Below are 18,881 nucleotides of genomic sequence, written 5' to 3' on the forward strand. Positions count from 1 at the left end.
GAAAAAGAAGATGCAGCTCTTAAGATATATGACAGTGGCCAGTAAGTTTAAAGTAATTCTTACAACCGTACCAATTCATCCCTACATGCCTACATCCTTGAGCTATAAAAAGGACTAAACATGACTTCCTCTGGCAGGGGTGCCTATTTTACTTTCCATTTAACACTACAGGATCAAATGGATTTGATGCATCCTCAATATTTTGAATATTGAGTTATCAAGTTATCTAAGTTATCTAATATTAAGTTATCAAGTATCTAAGTTATCTAATATTGAGTTATCAAATATCTAAGTTAAGTCCTGAAACTTAACTTAGAAGATTCTAATCTTCTAAGTTAAGTTTCAGGACAGAGACAAAGCTCTAAAGTCATCAAATAAACAAGAACAAAGCCCAAATTTTATTCTAGTCTTCCTTGCTCAAGTTCAACACTCTCTCTGCCATAGTAGACTTCCCCTCAATTATTTCCAAGATGGTATCTTCCCTACCACTGATATGAAGTCAGACCCCAATTTACTAGAACCATAACATCTACATGCATTCAACCTATGCATAAGGAGATTAAAAACATGTTGACAGAGAGTTTGCATGAAAAAGTCCCACTTTTAATAATGCCACATATCCAATTTCTCTATTGGTCTTCATGTAGCAAGCACACAGAGCTTCTAAGTACATTCAGCCAAATACTTTTCAGATGTTAGCACCTAACAAACAAAGGCATGTATGTATGTACCGCTAGTCCTCAATTATCAACCACAATTAGGACCGGAATCTCAGTCGTTGAGCAAAGCCGTTGTTAAGCCAGACAGCACGTGACTGCTTCGCTCAACTAGTGCAGTATCAGCACTCCCGGCTGAGGTCGTTAGGCGATCTTGCAGGTCACTAAGTACAGTCCCAGGTAAGGAGTGTGGGTACCTTGAGGAGGGGGAGATTCTGGGAGGCCTGGCACAGGCCGTGTGTGTCTCTCTGCTCAGGGGCTGAGAATCCTGCTTGGATCTCAGCACCCTCTCGTCTCTGGGGGCTGTTTAAAGAGCTCCCTAATGAAGGATTCCTGCTCCATGCAAGCAGGCACAAAGGATTCAGCTAAATCCTTCGTGCCTGCTTGCATGGAACAGGAATCTCGAAGGATTTCACCCACCCCCTGGAGGTGCCCCATGCTCCTTACCTAACTGCACTGCCTCTCCACTCAAGTCCCACCCCCTCCTAGGAGCTCCAAAGAGGGCTTAGTGCTGTGAAGAAGGGGAAAGAAGCCAAAAGCAGCCTTTTTCCCCCTTCTTCACAGTGCGAAGCCAGCACCATCCCCTCCTAGGAGCTCCAAACAGGGCTTTGAGTGCACAGAGGGTCCTTCATGGGGCTGCAGAAACAAAAGAGAAACCTTCAGAATTTGAGCTCTGTTCCTGCAGCCTGCCCAAGGGTTTGCCCTCCCCTCCCTCCCCTCTGCTTGCTACCTTCCCCACTGACTTTCTGGGGAAGCTGACAGAGAAGACTGCAAATGGTGATCACATGATTGGGTGCATTTGGCAACCGTCGTAAATGTGAGACAGTTGCCAAGCTCCTGAAATGCAGTCACATGACCGCGGGGGGGAGGCGCCGACCTTTCACAACAGCCAAAAGTGCTTTACCAGCCATAAAGCTCCCTTTCCAAGGCTGTTGTTAACTGTGAATGGTCATTAAGCGAGGACTGTATGTATGTAAAGAGAGAAAGAGAGGGAGGCAGGCAGGCAGGCAATATATACACTAAACAGGACTCAAGGTGCAGACTGTGCAGAGAGGCCTCAGAGACAGTCCAACACACAGTGGCAGGGTGTAAGATGCAGGCAGGAGCAGCATAAACTGAACAGCACAACCAAGTAGCTGGCATTGTGCACAGGAACATCTGCACAGTGTATGGGCTAGACCCTCCCAAGTCCAGATGGGAGATTCCACAGAAGGTTGTGGAGAATGACAGAGCTAAGATCCTGTGGGACTTCAAGATCCAGACAGACAGGCAGGTACTGGCCAATCAACCAGACATCAAAGTAGTAGACAAAGACCAGAAGACAGCGGTGGTGATAGATGTAGTGGTGCCAAGTGACAGCAACATCAGGAAGGAGGAGTATGACAAGCTGGAGGAGTACCAGGGCCTGAAGGAGGAACTAGAGAGGATGTGGAAAGTGAAGGCCAAAGTGGTCCCAGTGGTGGTAGGGGCATCTGGGGCTGTGACCCCCAAGCTGGGAGAGTGGCTCCAACAGATCCCAGGAACAACATCAGAACCCCCTGTCCAGAAGGGTGCAGTGCTAGGAACAGCTAAGATACTGCACAGAACCCTCAAACTCCCAGGCCTCTGGTAGAGGATCCGAGGTTGAGGAAGACACATACCACTCGTAGGGGTGAGAAGGGAATTTTTTTCTGTCTGTCTGTCTATCTCTTTCCATTCACTCACTCACTCACTACTGGAGTGGGACCCACTGCTTTTTTAACTTCTTATGTAGGAGGACTAATGTTGTAAAGGATGGGAAAGGTGTCAGAGTTAAACAGAGTTCTTTTTATTTATTTATCCAATTTATCCCTGCCCATCTCCTCCCTTCAGGGGACTCTGGGCGGTTTACAGTAATCAATTAAAACAACCATCATAAAATCCACAATATAAAATTACAATAATAAATAATATAAACAAGAGTTAAAAAAAAAAAGTCCAAGTGGCAAAAGAAACTAAAGCAGTCCAAGTGTGGGAGGAGTGGTCTATAGCAGCCATCCCCATGTAGATCTATTCCCCTCTCCGCCCCAAGCGAGGCAGCAGAACCAGGTCTTCAGACTCCTCTGAAAGGCCAGGAGTGATGAGGCCAATCTCACCTCCAGGGGCAGCATGTTCCATAGGGCAGGCACCATTGCAGAGAAGGCTCACTTCCTGGACCCCACCAAAGGAAGTTGTCTTAGAGACGGGGTCCGTAGCATGCCCTCTCTGCACGATCGGGTGGGACGGGTTGATGTAATGGGGAAGAGGTGGTCCCTCAGGTAACCTGGTCCCATGCCATGTAGGGCTTTAAAGGTGATAACCAACACCTTGAATTGCACCCGGAAGCAAACTGGTACCCAATGCAGCTCGAGCAGCAACGGTGTTACATGTGCCCTTCTGGGGGCACCAAAAACAGCTCATGTGGCTGCATTCTGGACCAGCTGAAGCTTCCGGATACTTTTCAAGGGTAGCCCCATGTAGAGTGCATTGCAATAGTCTATATGAGAAATAACAAGGGTGTGAGTGACTGTTCGAAGGACCTCCCGATCCAGGAAAGGGCATAACTGGTGTACAGCATGTAGCTGTGGAAAGGCTTTCCTGGCCAAAGCTGCCACCTGCTCTTTGAGCGGGAGCCGTGAGTCCAGGAGGACCCCAGATTATGCACCGGGTCTGTCTGGGGCAGTGCGACCCCATCCAGAACCAGAGATGATAATGTCCCAGATATGGAAGAACCATTAACTCACAGCCACTCCATCTTACCAGGGTTCAATTGAAGCCTGTTGTTCCCCATCCAGACCCCTACAGCCCCCAGACACCGCGAGAGGACAGTCACAGCATCACTTACCTCACCCGGGATGGAGATGTACAATTGAGTATCATCAGCATATTGATGATACCTCACCCCGTGGTGATGATCTCACCCAGTGGTTTCATGTAGATGTTGATATTATCAGGGGATACAAATTATCTTGCAAAATTGCCACTAGACCTTTACCAGATTTCTAAAATTCATTGCTTCTGAGTACCTCCAACAGACAGCAGAAAATCTCAAACAATACTCTTCAGCAACACAACTAAAATGCATGGGCTCAAAAAGGATGGTGATTTATTATTTTTTTATTTATTAAACAGATTTATAAGTTTCCCAATTCACACACGGTGACTCTGGGTGGGTGGTATTTTATGTTTATGTTTCACTATACATGTATGAAACATTCTACCACAATGAGATCCTGTGATTTACCTTAGTTTGTACATGCCTAAAAGATTTCTCTTATTACTTCCCAACAACTACCACATTTCCTTAGGAGGCATGCATATTCCCTTTGCATATTTTGCAAATTACTATGCAAGTAATTTTGTGACCTTTTCTTTCAGAGCTCATAGAACCATTCAAAAATTGGAGGTAGGCCAGCCATACCCTATAAGCCAGAAGTCAGAAACTAAAACTGCAAAAAAAAAAAAAGGTAAAATCCATCAAACTTCCTGTCCCAAAACAAACCCCATCAAAAGAGAGAAAGAGTGCACTGCCTGTACTGCTTTGGTGATGCACAAACAGTTCCTTATCTATCAAGAACTAACAGTTATAAAATGTGCATATTAAAAAACGTCTTTTTTTCAGGAAAAAAACAAAGGGGGGCTTCCCATGAGTGTGGCTTAAATAACATGTTGGACAAACCACAAGGAAGAGAAAATCTACAGTGGAAAAGTAGAGGTAGAAGATGAGACTTCAACAAAAGCAGAGGTAGAAGATGAGACTTCAACAAAAAGTTAGTCACCATTCCCCACCTCTGCAAAAAACCCTCAAAACCCAGAATCTTGTAATTTCCATCAGCACAAGTTATTTCTGAAAAATTTCTATATCCTGGCACTAACAATCATGTATCACTAGCCAAACAGAACAGGTATTTTCTTATTAAAGTCACACCTGCAAAATGAACCATTAAATTTGATTCAAGCATACCTATATATGGCTTTAGCCAAAAGGATGAGAACAGGAAATTGCTTCTTCAAGTGGTCAACTAGACACTCAACCCAACATTCTGGAAAGTTCTCAAGTTGAATACTTTTGCAAAACCATATTTTCTTTATATGTGTCCACTGGTGAAAGGGTACTTAAACCCTCCATTCCAACACTGTCACAACCACCCACAAGGACTGATTTTTTTTTAAAGCCACTCTAGAGGGAGTAGGAGGGAGAGTTCTGTGATGTAAGAGGGAGCACTCAAAGAACAATTATAGGTAGACTAACCATTGGTATTCTTCATATATTAACATATGAGAGAACAAGTTTACCTTTCTCTTGCAAGTGACTATATGGTCTAAGTGGTCTATGATAAAACAGATAATGGGATTCCCAAAGAAAACACCAACTTTAATTCTTACATCCAGGTTATGGATGAAGATCAAGGGCCATAACTAGGTAGCACCTTTACAGATGTCATGTATGGACGTATTTTAGGCAATGGCTGTGGATATAGAAGAAGCTCTAGTAGAGTAGACCTTGATTGCAGATAGGTTATGAGGGGCTCACTAATAAGAAAGCAGAACAGCACCAACAACCCAGCAGGAAAAGTACTGACAAAGATCAAAACCTACACAGCCCATTGCTATAAAGTCAAATCTGCTGCTGCCATGGTGGGTGTTACGGCCTACTCCATTAGATATGCAGCTATCCTGATAGTTTTCTCCACCAATTCTCCACTCAGTGACATATGTAGAGTAGCAACATGGATCTGTTTCCTCTTGTTGATAAGACATGACCAACTTCTCAGGTCTATTTTATTTTATTTATTGGATTTGTTGAGGCCAATCAATTCCAAAGATACTCTGCCTTGACCAAAACCTCCTTCAGCAGAAAAGCTCTACAAAAAGCAGATTGTTTGTGAGTATTCTCAGTGAATAATTCCTGTTGTATTAGAGACCACTTGGCTAAATCTCATCAAAAGTCAGAGTATGAAAAGGGACAGATTGTGGAGAATGGAAATGAAAAAACAGCTATAGTGGGGATTCCATTTGAAATGAGAAGTTATATCCCTGGAATCTAGAATAAATAAATGAAAATGAAGAGGCAGATGAGATAGGATTTCCAGGCATCATGCCATACCATTCACACTTCTAATGGTATTTAAAGTGACACCTGTCTTATTGCTAAATAAGTCAGTTCCCTTGAAAGGTAGGTCCTCAGTGTGGCTACAAACTCATTCTTGCACCAAATGATCATAGGCAGAGATGCATTTGAAAAGCAACCATGTCCATAATGATTCAGCTACTTGGTGTACCTCACCACAAATGGCATTAATTTGCTATTTGGATAAATGGTAAGCTTTAGCATGGAAAACTTTACCACTAACTTATTAACTTCAGACTCAATTCTCCCCACAAAAGGAACTGGTATCTGACCATGTACATCTGATCATTTAAAGAATATACATTCAAAGCAGCTGGAGGATACAAGAATCTAACAAATCTTTTTTGGCCATCCTCATCAATAGGTATGGATGGCTCCATAATGTCTCCAAGTATTGGAAGGACCAGCAAATTCAACACTGGGGAAGGAAGAGTTAGCCTGGAACAACGGACTCCACAGACTGCGTCACAGAAATAAATGACAATATTAACTGACTGAGCAGTTACTGTGCCCTGCAGTGGCAGAAACAAGCCCTCATCCAGAAAACTGTTCAGAATAGTTTCTGAGATTTTGATTCTCCATTTGGCTGCTTAAATGCTTAGGCTTCAATTTCATTTAAGATGATGCAGAGACTGACCTACAGAGCATCAAGCATAATTTATTTGTGGACGAGATTTGAGAATAGTAAAATCTTGAGCTTTCAGCCATTTGAGGGGGAAGAATGTTTGTTAAATCCAAGTATTATTTGTGCCAATTTATATAATTTGCATAATTACATAACTGTCCTAAATGGTAGCATTTGGGCAGTAAAACCTTGACTTAATCGCAAATCTTAATGCACTGTACACTAGTCCATTAAATGAGATGGAGTCCAAACAAAACAAAAAAATCCACTGTGCCTCCTCTAACAAAATTTATGTCAACACTAAAAAAATCTTGCAGCTCTGAATTCCAAATCCTGGTGTTAGAATTTGAGTCTGCAAGCATTATAAAAATCACCTGCTATACTGGGATGGGGCAGGGGAGTTGCTAAAATCTTATGCTAATTCAGCAGGAAGTCCCTACTTCCTTCATATACAAATCACTCTCCAAATGTTTGGTTTGTTTTAACAATGAAAGGGAGAACAATACACAATTGATAAACTTTTCTTCTATAGGTTGCATATATTTTGCTTTTCAAACAGTTTAGGATTTGGGCAATGTTACATCTGATGTAATGATTATGTGTATGTTGAAGCTGGACTTTGTGTGCAATGATTAATGACTTTCTTTTTTGAAACAATACAATAGAATTAAGAGAAAAAATTACATAGGTGCAATATCTGACTTCATATGCCTCATTTATAACATAGTATATAGCCTTGGTCATTCTGACCAATTTTATTTACAATTTTTAATCACAGAAATACAATACATGTCCCCATCATGCTAAGTGTAGCTAAATTCTTTTACATTATATATAAAATGTCTAGTCAATTGACTGATAATGTCCAGTTAATTTTATGATTTGTACCTTGCTATACATATGTAATCTATTCTACATTATTGAGTTTTATTATGTACTTGTTTTTGGCCACAATAAAGACGTTTGTTCGCTCATTCATTCATTCATTCACAGCATATAACACTGTAATACTACCTGGCATATTTATTTAAGTTATTTACCTTTCCTCAAAATGAGACACCAAGTTCATTAAGAATTTTTCTTAGCGTTTATGCTTAGCATGCTTTGTATCTTCCCAAGATGGCTTTAGTCAGAATTAAGATTTATTCTGCTTACTGGAGCTACTTCCAGGTAACTGTGAGAAGGAGTTCAGTCTCTAGCTACAGAAGCCTTAATTCATATACAAAATCATACACTTATGCAATATTTAGAAAGTCTTGCAAAGAGCTGCAAACATAAATCATGCATTTATGCAATAAATAGAAAGAGACCTATAAGCATGCTATCTCAGCATGTGCTTTAATTTTTGCCATCTGGGAAGAAGTTTTGACTAGAAAACACAACTCATACATTAAATGTATAAGAATTACTAAGATTACTAAATATTACAATGTGGCTGTAACACTGAACTTCAATATTGTACGAGAATACTCAGACTGTCTCACATAAAATTTTTCATTCAGCATTTTGAGTATAACCTTGTTTTTAAAAACTGGTTCACTCACTCAAAAAGGAAAAATATTCAGTGACAGATTTTTCTTCTGAGAGTTCCCTAATGCCCAACTGTTCCACTGCAGAGAAAACAGTAACTGGGAGTATTTTTTTTCTGGATTTTAAAATGTTTTCCTTAATATGTTTGCACCTTAAAGCCTCTGTAATTCTGATTCCAAGAGTAATTACTGCTGAAACCAGTAAGTAAAAAGTAAAGATGCCCTTGACTCCTGGTGATTGCATCCATGTAGTTTTCTTAGAGGAAAAAAATCAGTTTTATTATTACTTTCTTCCAGAAGTTTTTCAACTTCTCGGTCTAGCCAACAGCCCTGGAATTCCCCCAAGAAACTGTCATCTAAGGCCTATACTGTTTAGGTTTTGAGATCAACCAAGATCAGATAGGTGCTGCCACCAGATAAGGCTCTTGAATTCAACAGAACTTACTTCAAACACAAAGCTGGTGTTCCATTAGAGAAAACAAATCCGTTATCTTGCTTATGGAATGGCAGTTGAAAAGTAAGCTCCATCGAGGTCAGTGGGTTTGCTCTCTAGGCCATAAGATCCCATCTATGTAAAGCCCCCCATCCCATTTGCCTAGTCTCAGTAAGGCAAGATGATTAAAGGAAGCTAAAGCATAATTCATCAGCATGAAGTAATCTGAAGTAATCTGATGAATCTTCATCAGAACGCACACCTAGAGAGTTACAAGAAACAATTCATTTTTAAGCCCACATGCCTGCATTCACTTTGACCGGCTCCAGTGGTAGTATACAAAACCTATGGGGCGAAAACTTTCAAAGTTTTCTTAAAACTTGATCCTAAACCAATAAAGATGACCAAACTGTCATAATCATGGCTTCAGTACTTTTGTTTTTCAGCTACTCATCAGTGCTATGTTATGTATTTTACTGCTCTACCACATGACTGCTGCTGAGAAATGAGATGCTTAGAATTATGAAACTGGAACATAAATGTGAAATCTTGGATTTCATGGAACCAGCTCTACATCCAGCTTTCTCCTTTCTAATCCAGTAACAACCAGTGTCACCATATTTTCTCTAACCAAAAGACCAGATTGAGGACAGAAAGCAATTACTGTAATTCTTTGGGAAAATAACAGAATTCAGGACTAAAAAGCTTAAAGGAGCTGGTATTTATCTCCACAAAGCATCCCAGAATATTGCAACCACATATCTGTGCTAATTGCTTTACACATTCACAGGTAAGTTTTTATCCTCTGGGGCTCAGCACTGTAACTATTACTGTATACCAGAAGGCCATATTTCTTTCTGCTATTTACTTATATGTCAGTGGTTTCTCTCAATATGAAATAAGGGAATAAGTTTTTTCAGGCTGTTGATAGTTTCAGTATTCTTCAACCTCCAATTCTTCTACTAGATATACAGAATACATCTAAATCAAATGGTCTTATTTTAGAATAGCTAGCTGTAAAAAAAACATAATTAGTTCAGTAGAGGCAACCAAGCACATAACAAAAATCAGTTCTCTGATTTAGTTAAAGTAATTTAATTGTGTAACTGATTAGAACAATGAGCTACCTTAATATTTGAACCTGAATTTTAAAAAGCAGCAGAAAGGTGCGTGGCCTGTTCTTCTATTTATCTCAGCACATTAAATGATATTCCGTATGAAATCCATCAACAAATCTTGAGATTCTTCCCTGGATAATGAAACACAGAAGAAAATTATTATTATACATCAATCATTTTATGGAAAAAAACTGCTTCTTATCTACAGTACATAGTAAGTTCAGTTCCCAATGTTTATCATTTACAAGGATCCTCCTCTTTAAAATTGTAAATTTTGGGCCCAACTTCTATGGCTATGTACACTTTTGGCTTGCCTTAAAGATAAATTATTATTTTTTGCATAAAATATTCCTAAATCTGGTGCCCAACAGACTACTTTTCTTATAAAATATAATCAATGCAACTGCAATTATGGTGGCTGAGAATAGGGACTATAGCCTAGAGATATCTGTGAATGAAAAATGGTTTCTTCTTAGAAGTAACTTTTGCATCTTTTGTCTACACACTCAACTGGAGTCCTTCCAACTGAAAATCTGCTTGTTTGTTTCAGTGAAATGCAATGTCTTTTTACAGATATATATGTGTAATGCTGACTGGAAACATGGAATAAAAGCTGGGGAGATCTATATAATAACTTGGAGAAGAGAATTCAAGTAAACAAATTGGTTACCATGTCTCTTGCATGTACAAGGCAGACAACTGGAGTTTAAGCAGGAACAATAAGTTTCAATTCACAGAAATGTCAGGTGAATCTGTAGCTTGTGACTGTAATGTATGATGGAACTGCTGGATTTTTGCTTGACCAATAGCAGGTGGAATGCTGGGAAGCACCATGGCTTGTAGAAATGTTCCTCAGCAGCAACACTGTTCAGTGACTGGCAAACCTTCACCTGAAGCATCCCTCCAAAGCCAAAAATTATCTATAAACCTATCATAGCATGTAAGATGGAACTAAGCCTTTAGAATTAATTTGATACAGATTGTAAAACATTATTTTATGTTCCAATGTCTTAGATTTTTAAAGCATACACTATGTGGAAATATGAAACATGTTATGTCACACACAGAGTTTTAATCAATAAAGTTTTCTACAAATGTTTGACACATTTTTCTCTGGTCAACTTAAATAATAAACAGTTCAAATTCTGGAAAACACCCTAGATTTCAAATGCATGTTTACTCTGTCTAATGAGGATCCTCCAAGTAAGTGTTGAGTTCTGCTATAAAGTAGTTTTTGCATACAACCTGAGCTGCAACTACTACAAAGTGACTTCAGACTTTCTATAACAAAGCTATACATAAATCAGTATCAATCTCTTACTCCAATTCATATTATAGTAAACATTATTTCTATAAAGCATTTAAATTCTCATTATTACATTCCCTTCTAAAACAAAGTTACCCTCCCAATTAAAGAAAAACATATTAAACTGTTCAAACATAATTTGGAACCTAATATAGTAACAAACTGTCCAAACTCCCAGGAAACACTCTGAGACAGGGAACTGGTCTCTAATGTTTTATTGCTAATACATAACAGGAATCCTAACAAACTAAAGAAGCGTGGGAAAAACCCAGACATATAAACCCCAAAGGTTAAGGCGGTCCCGATCTGTGTCTCTTTGAATGGCTGACCAATTCCTCAGTGCTACGCATGCGCTTAACAGTCTGGAAGGGAGCCCCCTGCTCGCCATCCTTACTCATGACACAAACACTACCCTCCAGATTCACATTCCATTTCAGCCCCCTCCCCTCCAGAGTCTTGATAAGATTCGCCGTCTGCTTCTAAAGTCCCATGGGAACTGGGCAACGATGGAAAGTCTTCAAAGGAAAACTCCTCCAAGGACGAAGCAGTACTGCTGTCCAAGTCAGATAACGCCTCTGGGCCAGGTGGCTGCTGCTGGAAAACATCTAGAGAGTTAGAAAGGTCAGCCCCCCTCCCCCCTGGGAACTGTAAGCCCGAGGTGGAGGGCTGTGGTTCCCCCACCTCCTCTGTAACTGGAGTCAAGGCTTCAGGCGGGGGGGGGGGGGGGAAATACACACTCACAAACTCCTCAGCTTGGGCTTCTTCGGCCTGCTCAGGCGAAAGAGGAATCTCGGGTAAAATGCGAGGCTTGGGTTTGTGAGGGAAAAGCTGATGAAAACGATGAACCAGTGCTGGAGCATGTACATCCCTGGCATTCTCCCACGTGCGCTCTTCCTCGGGGTACCCTTTCCAGTGTATGAAATATTGGATGCCCCTTCCCCTCCTCCTAGAGTCCAGAATGTCCTCAACCTCGTATTCTTCCTCCCCCTGCACAATTACTGGCAGTGGGGGGGGGCAGTAGCGATCGTAAGGCACTTGGGGGAGGGTCCTTGGCTAGCAATGATCTGTGAAAGACTGGATGGACTTTCATGGATGCTGGCAGCTGTAAACGATAAGCCACTGGATTTATCTGCTGTACCACAGTGAAAGGCCCCACAAACTTAGAGTCCAATTTCTTGGATGGTCTGGTAGTTTTCAAAAATTTGGTAGAGAGCCACACCTTGTCTCCTACCGCAATCGCTGGCCCTTCCTGTCTGTGAGCATCTGCAGCTCTCTTGTAAGCACTCTTTGCCCTGTTCAGCTGCTCCTTGAACAACTCCTGTGCGGCTTGTTGCTCTTTAAGAAAATCAGCCGCGGCTGGGACAGTTCCCTGCTGGGAGGAGGTGGGCAACACCTGAGGGTTAACCCAGTAGAGTGCTTGGAACGGAGACATCTGGGTAGATGACTGTACAGAGTTGTTATAAGTAAATTCTGCCATGGGTAGCAGGGCTGGCCAATTGTCTTGCCGATAAGTGGTGTTAACACCTGAGATACTGCTGTAATCATTGGTTAATTTTCTCTGCTTGCCCATTACTGGCAGGATGATGCGCTGATGACAGGTGGATCTGGACCCCTAATGACTGGAAAAGGGCCCTCCAGAACCTGGAAGAGAACTGTGGGCCTCGATCACTCACCACATGATTAACCATGCCTCTATACCTGAAGACATGGTCCATAAACAACTGCGCTGTGGCTGGTGCAGACGGGAGGCCCTTGCAAGGAATAAAATGTGCCATCTTTGTGAAAAGGTCCACTACCACCAGTATGGAAGTCAGCCCTTGGACCGGTGGTAAATCAGTGATGAAATCCATGGAGACAGTATCCCAAGGCTGACTGGGGGTGGGTAGGGGTTGCAACAGGCCTGTGGGCCTCCCTGGGAGAGGTTTGGCTCGTCTGCAAGTGTGACAAGAGGCAACATAACCCTTTATGTCTGCAACCATCTTGGGCCACCAGTAGTCTCTCAGAGCTCTACTGAGAGTCTTGAAAACGCCTCCATGGCCGGCCGTTTGGTGGTCATGGCAAAGTCTCAGTACTTCTTCCCTTAATGAAGGGGGGATATACAACCGCCCACTATGCCAGAGTATTCCTGCCTCCACATTGAATGGTGAGGCATTGTCTTGCGGGGCCCTCTGGAGGTCATCCATCCGGGCCCTGGCGTATGGGTCCTGTTGCTGCTGAGCTCTGGCTCTTGTAAAGCAGGTCCTCTGCTTGTCTGCCTGCTGCTAAAATCTCTGTCTGGCTCCCCCTCATAGACTGATCAAAGTTGTGAGGTTGTAATATAGTAGCCTGTACCTCCTGGTGAGCGGTGGGGCTTGCCTGAAAGGATCGAGACAGGGCGTCTGCCAAGCAGTTTTGCGACCCGGGCACATAAGAAATAACAAAATTGAAACGGGAGAAAAACTGGCTCCATCTGATTTGGCGTGGGGTGAGGGATCTGGTGTTTTGTAGAAGCTGTAAATTTTTGTGATCAGTACAAACTTTCACAGGAAAGGTCGCCCCTTCGAGCCAGTGCCTCCACTCTTGGAATGCTGCTTTAATTGCCAGCAACTCCTTGTTGAAAACATCATAGTTTCTCTCTGCTGGTAAGAGCAGGCGTGAAAAAAAAGCACAAGGCAGCAATGTATTCTCGGCTTTGTTTGTATATTGCAATAACACTGCCCCAATGGCAATATCTGAAGCATCTGAATACATTATGAATTGCTTCGTGGGATCAGGGTGCCTTAAGAGCGGCTGGGATGCAAAGAGCTGCTTAAATTCCTGGAAGGCTGCTTGCTGTCTCTCCCCCCAGATGAATTTTGAGCCTTTCTTCAAAAGCTGTGTGAGGGGTCTAGTACGGTCACTGTAATTTTTTATAAAACGGTGATAAAAATTACAAAATCCTAACAACCTTTGTACCTCTTTAACATTTCGGGGAGGTGGCCAAGAGAGAATTGCCTGGACCTTAGCAGGATCCATGGATATGCCTTCTGTTGATACTATATAGCCCAGGAAATGTACTTCAGTTAAATCAAAGGCACACTTCTCTAGCTTGGCGAACAACCTGTTCTCTCTCAGTCTTTGCAAAACATTACGTACATGGGTTACGTGAGTTGTGGCATCCTCAGAGAAAATTAATATGTCATCTAGATAAACAACCAGATACTTATCTAATAAATCAGCAAAAACGTGATTCATAAATCTGGAAAATATGGCTCCTGCATTAGACAAGCCAAAGGGCATAACAAGGTACTCAAATTTGCCAAACCTGGTGTCAAAGGCAGTCAGGTATTCATGCCCCTCTTTCGCCCGGATGAGATTGTACGCACTCCTGAGATCCAACTTGGTAAAAATGTGTGCCCTCTGTAAGCGATCCAGCAGATCCGAGATTAATGGCAGAGGATAGGATTCTCTTTTTATTACCTTATTGAGGGGACTGAAATCGTGTACTACTCTCATGGGTGTCTCCTGGGGTGCAGGTGCCAACGGGTCAGGCTTCGTTGGTACGAAGAAGGTCGGAGCAGACGCTGGGGAAGTAGATGGTCGGATAAATCCCTTTTGGAGATTAGAGTCTAAGTAATCCTTTAAAGTGGCGAGTTCCCTGGGAGACATGGAATATTGTTTCTTTGCTGGAACTTTGGCTCCTGGTAGTAACTCAATGGTACAGTCACAGTCCCTATGGGGGGGTAGTGCTGTGGCCTCCTGTTCGCTGAAAACGTCTGCAAAATCCGCATACTTGGCTGGCAACTGGACCCCCCCTGCTTCAGTGACTGTGTTGGTTGCTGGAGAGCGTGGGGCGGCTTGAATCTTGTGGTGCTGGCATTCCTCAGCTGGGAAGGAGATTGCTCCTGTAGTCCAGTTCAGCAAGGGGTTGTGGATCCTCAGCCAAGGTGTGCCTAGGATTACCGGCACTTTAAGCGATGCAGTAACATAAAGCTGGATCCACTCAGTGTGGTCTCCCGTTGTCAGTTGCACTGGTTCTGTGAGCCTTCTAATCGGCCCTGCCTTGAGGGGCTGGCCGTCAATGGTCTCCACTTCTATGGGGCATGGTAATTCTCTGGTCGGGATGTTGCAGTCTTGTATGGTCTGCTCATCAATAAAATTAGTTGAAGCTCCAGAATCCACGAGGGCCTCTAGCTTGACCTGGTGCTCTGGGTTGACATGGATTATTACTGGTAAGTAGTAAAAGGCTTGTCTGGAATCCTCGGAATGAGCCCTTCTTAATTGATTGATGGTCTCCCTGCTGAGCTCTGTGGAGGGAGACCGATGGAGTTTCCCTGATTGGAAACAGAGGCGGGGATGGGTCTTGTTTCAGCTGCCTGCCCTGGAGGTCTTACTAAGGCTGCTTGGCCTCTCGCTGGGCAAGCTCTCACCATGTGCCCCTGGGCTCCGCAGTAGAAACAAAGGGCTCTCTCTCTCCTTCTCTGCCTCTCAGCTTCGGAAATCAGTCTCCTGCTTGCCCCAATCTGCATTGGCTCCTCTTGTGTTGAGTGAGTGGCTGCTACGGGGAGAGTTGGAAATCCTGAAAACGCTCTGAGGGTTCTGTTTCTCCCCGGTTGCATCTGCCTAAGCTCCTCTAGTCTGGCATCTATGACCACCGATAACTGATATAAGGCTTCTAGGGTAGCTGGTGTTACCTGGCGCACTAATTCATTCTTAATCTCTTCATCCAGCCCGTTTGAATTGGTCTTTTAATGCACTCTCATTCCAGTCCAGATCTCCTGCTAATAACTTGAAATCCGCAATGTAGATTCCCACCCTCGTTACCTTGCTTGAGCTTCCGAATTTCCCGGCTGGCTGTGGCTTCTCTGATCGGGTCGTCAAAGTGTGCTCGGAACCCTGCCAAAAAGTTCTGGTAGTCGTTGAGAATCGGGTCGTTGTTCTCCACCATGGGAATAGCCCATTTGGCAGCTGGTCCCTTTAGCAGGCCTAGGATGAAAGTGACTCTGGTTCTGTCTGTGGGAAACTCTGCGGGTCTGCTATCGAAGAACATAGTACACTGTGTGAGAAAGATTCTCAGCTGTCCTGCTTCTCCTCCAAATTTCTCTGGTAGACTGCCCTGGGATCTCAACATTACTGGTGGAGCTGCTGCTGCTGCTGGTGCCGGTTGTGGGTTAATCGGAGCTGGTTGTTGTAACTGCTGTAGCATGGCAGCTTGTAATGTGTTGATCTGGAGATCTACTTGTTGTTGGTGTTGTTGTAGGGCTGCTGCCAATTGCTGGATGGCGAGCGCATTTCTTGGTTTTCTACAGACATTTCTAAAAATCTCTCCTTAATTCCTTGTTCTTCCCTCTTTCGATGGGAGTAGGAGTTTGTTAGGATTGATGTCCAAACTCCCAGGAAACACTCTGAGACAGGGAACTGGTCTCTAATGTTTTATTGCTAATACATAACAGTAATCCTAACAAACTGAACAAACGTGGGAAAACCCAACCATATAAACCCCGCAGGTTAAGGCGGTCCCAATCTGTGCCTCTTGGAATGGCTCACCAATTCCTCAGTGCTACGCATGCGCTTAACAGTCTGGAAGGGAGCCCCCTGCTCGCCATCCTTACTCATGACACAAACACTACCCTTCTTCACTATAATTTGATCCTACCTGCCAATTAAACTAACATTAACCAAAAATATAAGAATTATCCAAAAAGCATAAATATTTATCTAAACCCTTAAAAAACCATCCTGATAACCACATTTAAACAATAACCTAGGCATTTACCAAAAAGGTAAGAATTTTCAAAACAGCATACCCATTTATCCAAACCTTTAAGAAACCATCTTGATAAACACATTTAGACAATTATCCCACTTCAAAGTAAACCAAGGCATTTACATGTCTCAGTATTATGTACAGAGCTTTCTTCTTGTCATTTTCAAAGTCTACCACCTGCTTTAAAAAACCCCAAATATTTATCCAAAATCTTCCAGCCTCTAGAATTTAATTCTCTTTCTTGATCATGGTGTGGTGGCAACAGTCTTCTTATCTCCAACTTTCGACAACTCAATTTTCCTTTGATTACTTAAACATAAGTCACCAATTCTCATTTTTTTCTTTAGAGAAACTAGTTTTTTCTCAAGGTAGTTTTCAGCCTTATGGGTTTCTCTCAATTCTGATGACAATTTGGACTCCACAAATTCTGAGAAATGCTCCAAGACTTGAATACCAGCATTGTAGAGATCTTTAAATATTAATTTCCTCCATATTTCTTAACAGTAAGGTAGAGTATGGCGCCCTCTAGTGCCTCAGGAAGGTAAAGTCATTAACATTGTAACTGAACACTCTCTCCAGCCTTTTTATCTCTGGTGTGGCCAATCAGGAAAATAAAAAGTAATAAGCAGCAGCATTTCCACAGGAAAGTGAAGGCAAATAGATCAGAACTCTAACCCGCAGATTCAATGAAAAAGAGAAAGTTTTATATTCCTCAAAATTCACTCTAATAAAAAAGCAATAAAAAAACAAAATTCTTTAAATCTCAATTTAACAAATTATATATAAAAAGTCAAATTACCAAGTTAATAATTTTCAAAAATAATGAGAGTCACCAAGAGATTCCACATTTCTTTGTTGTAGAAAGCCTCTCTTTGGTAAAATTCAAACCAAAAAAAAAAAATTAGTGCTGTAGAAAGCTTTAAGGTCCATTATAGCTCCAGAGCAGCTTGGAAAGAAGATGACAGCCCTGCCTCCCAGCTGATTGCTTACCAGTCAATCGTGAAATGCTGTTTTGCGGTCTTCTGGCTGTAACCAGCCATCTGGAGAACAATGGAGTGATTCCTGGGGTTCTCCTTAATCCAGAGAATGCTTCTGGCTCCAAGGAAGCCTGCCTGAGCCCAAGAAAAAAAGCCTCTCTGACAGGGCAGTCCATAGACAGTGGAAGAAAACAGCTCAAGCTGCCATTGTCCCCATCGGAAGTCAGGAGGTGTCATATTTCTATTACTTATATTTGGTACTCAGTGTAGCACTACAATTCATACTAGTGGATTGGAGCAGAACAAAGAAATGAAATAATTTCAGCCAGATCAAATACTTTTATTATTCTACAAGTCAGTTCAGAAATTACTGTGTAAGTCAGACAAGGTCATGTTCTCAGATTTTTTTCCTCCAATACAATCAGTGTTCAGTTACTGAATATAACTTCCCATGTCAGTCTTTAGATATTCACAGGGGCAGTACTGGAGCCTTGAGGTTTAGGAGAATCTTTAAATGACTCAGCAGAGAGACTATCTTTTAAAAAGTGCTGCTGCATCACACCATTTTAAAATACATTTCCCCTGTTAGTCTAGCAGGACACTGAATCAATTAGAAGCTCACAGCTAGATCCTAACCACTGAAGTTTGACTGCCAATGGAAATGATAGCTAGGCATGATAGCTAGAAATGATAACTGCTTAAACACTGGAATCAAGTACTGAATCTCTATATTCTACTCCCAAACAAGAAGTAATATACAGGTTAATTAATACTGGAGTTAAAGGTTGAAGGACGGAGCTCCATTAAAAAAAAAGTTGCTTGCAGACTTTGTTCACAATATTTCTCTACAAGAAATTTTAAACAATAAACCTACTGATTTTTTTTGGTTTATCAATGAAAGCTTTTTATATATCCTAATTTTAAGATAGTAAAGAGCCACATGCTACTCATTGACATCAAACTCCAGTATCTCCCCAGAATGCTAATTAGAATAAACATTGGAAAGAATCCTGCCACGTCTTAGATATTTTTGATTTTGTTAAATTTTTTGGTGGGCTTTAACAAGCATCCATTGTTGGTGGTGTTTTTTCAGTCTGTTGCCTATAAGTTTTTTTCTTCTTCATTTTCTTCAGATTAATATTTGCCCATGGTGTCTCTAGCTTCTGAGCTCCAGCTCACAAAAGCTTATGCACTTTTATAAAATTTGGTACTCAGAAAAGGCAGTACTGGACTCCTCCTGAAAAAAATAACAGAAGTTCTAGCTCAAGGCATCTAAGCCAGAAACTTCAAAGAGTAATTAAATGTGCTTACAGTAAATACATTT

General features: G+C 41.9%; 1 protein-coding gene across 2 annotated transcripts in view; it reads right to left on the reverse strand.

The window, feature by feature from the left end:
• The window catches only part of CXXC5 (CXXC finger protein 5), a 113,246-nt gene that overhangs the window by 32,923 nt on the left and 61,442 nt on the right, over nt 1-18,881 (reverse strand). For both annotated transcript variants that reach the window (XM_063298665.1, XM_063298664.1), the window contains exon 3: nt 9,559-9,680. The gene's annotated coding sequence lies outside the window, so the exon portion shown is untranslated. The remainder of the gene's footprint in view (nt 1-9,558; nt 9,681-18,881) is intronic.

Source organism: Candoia aspera, chromosome 3 (assembly GCF_035149785.1).
Source record: "Candoia aspera isolate rCanAsp1 chromosome 3, rCanAsp1.hap2, whole genome shotgun sequence".
In the NCBI taxonomy this organism is placed as follows: domain Eukaryota; kingdom Metazoa; phylum Chordata; class Lepidosauria; order Squamata; family Boidae; genus Candoia; species Candoia aspera.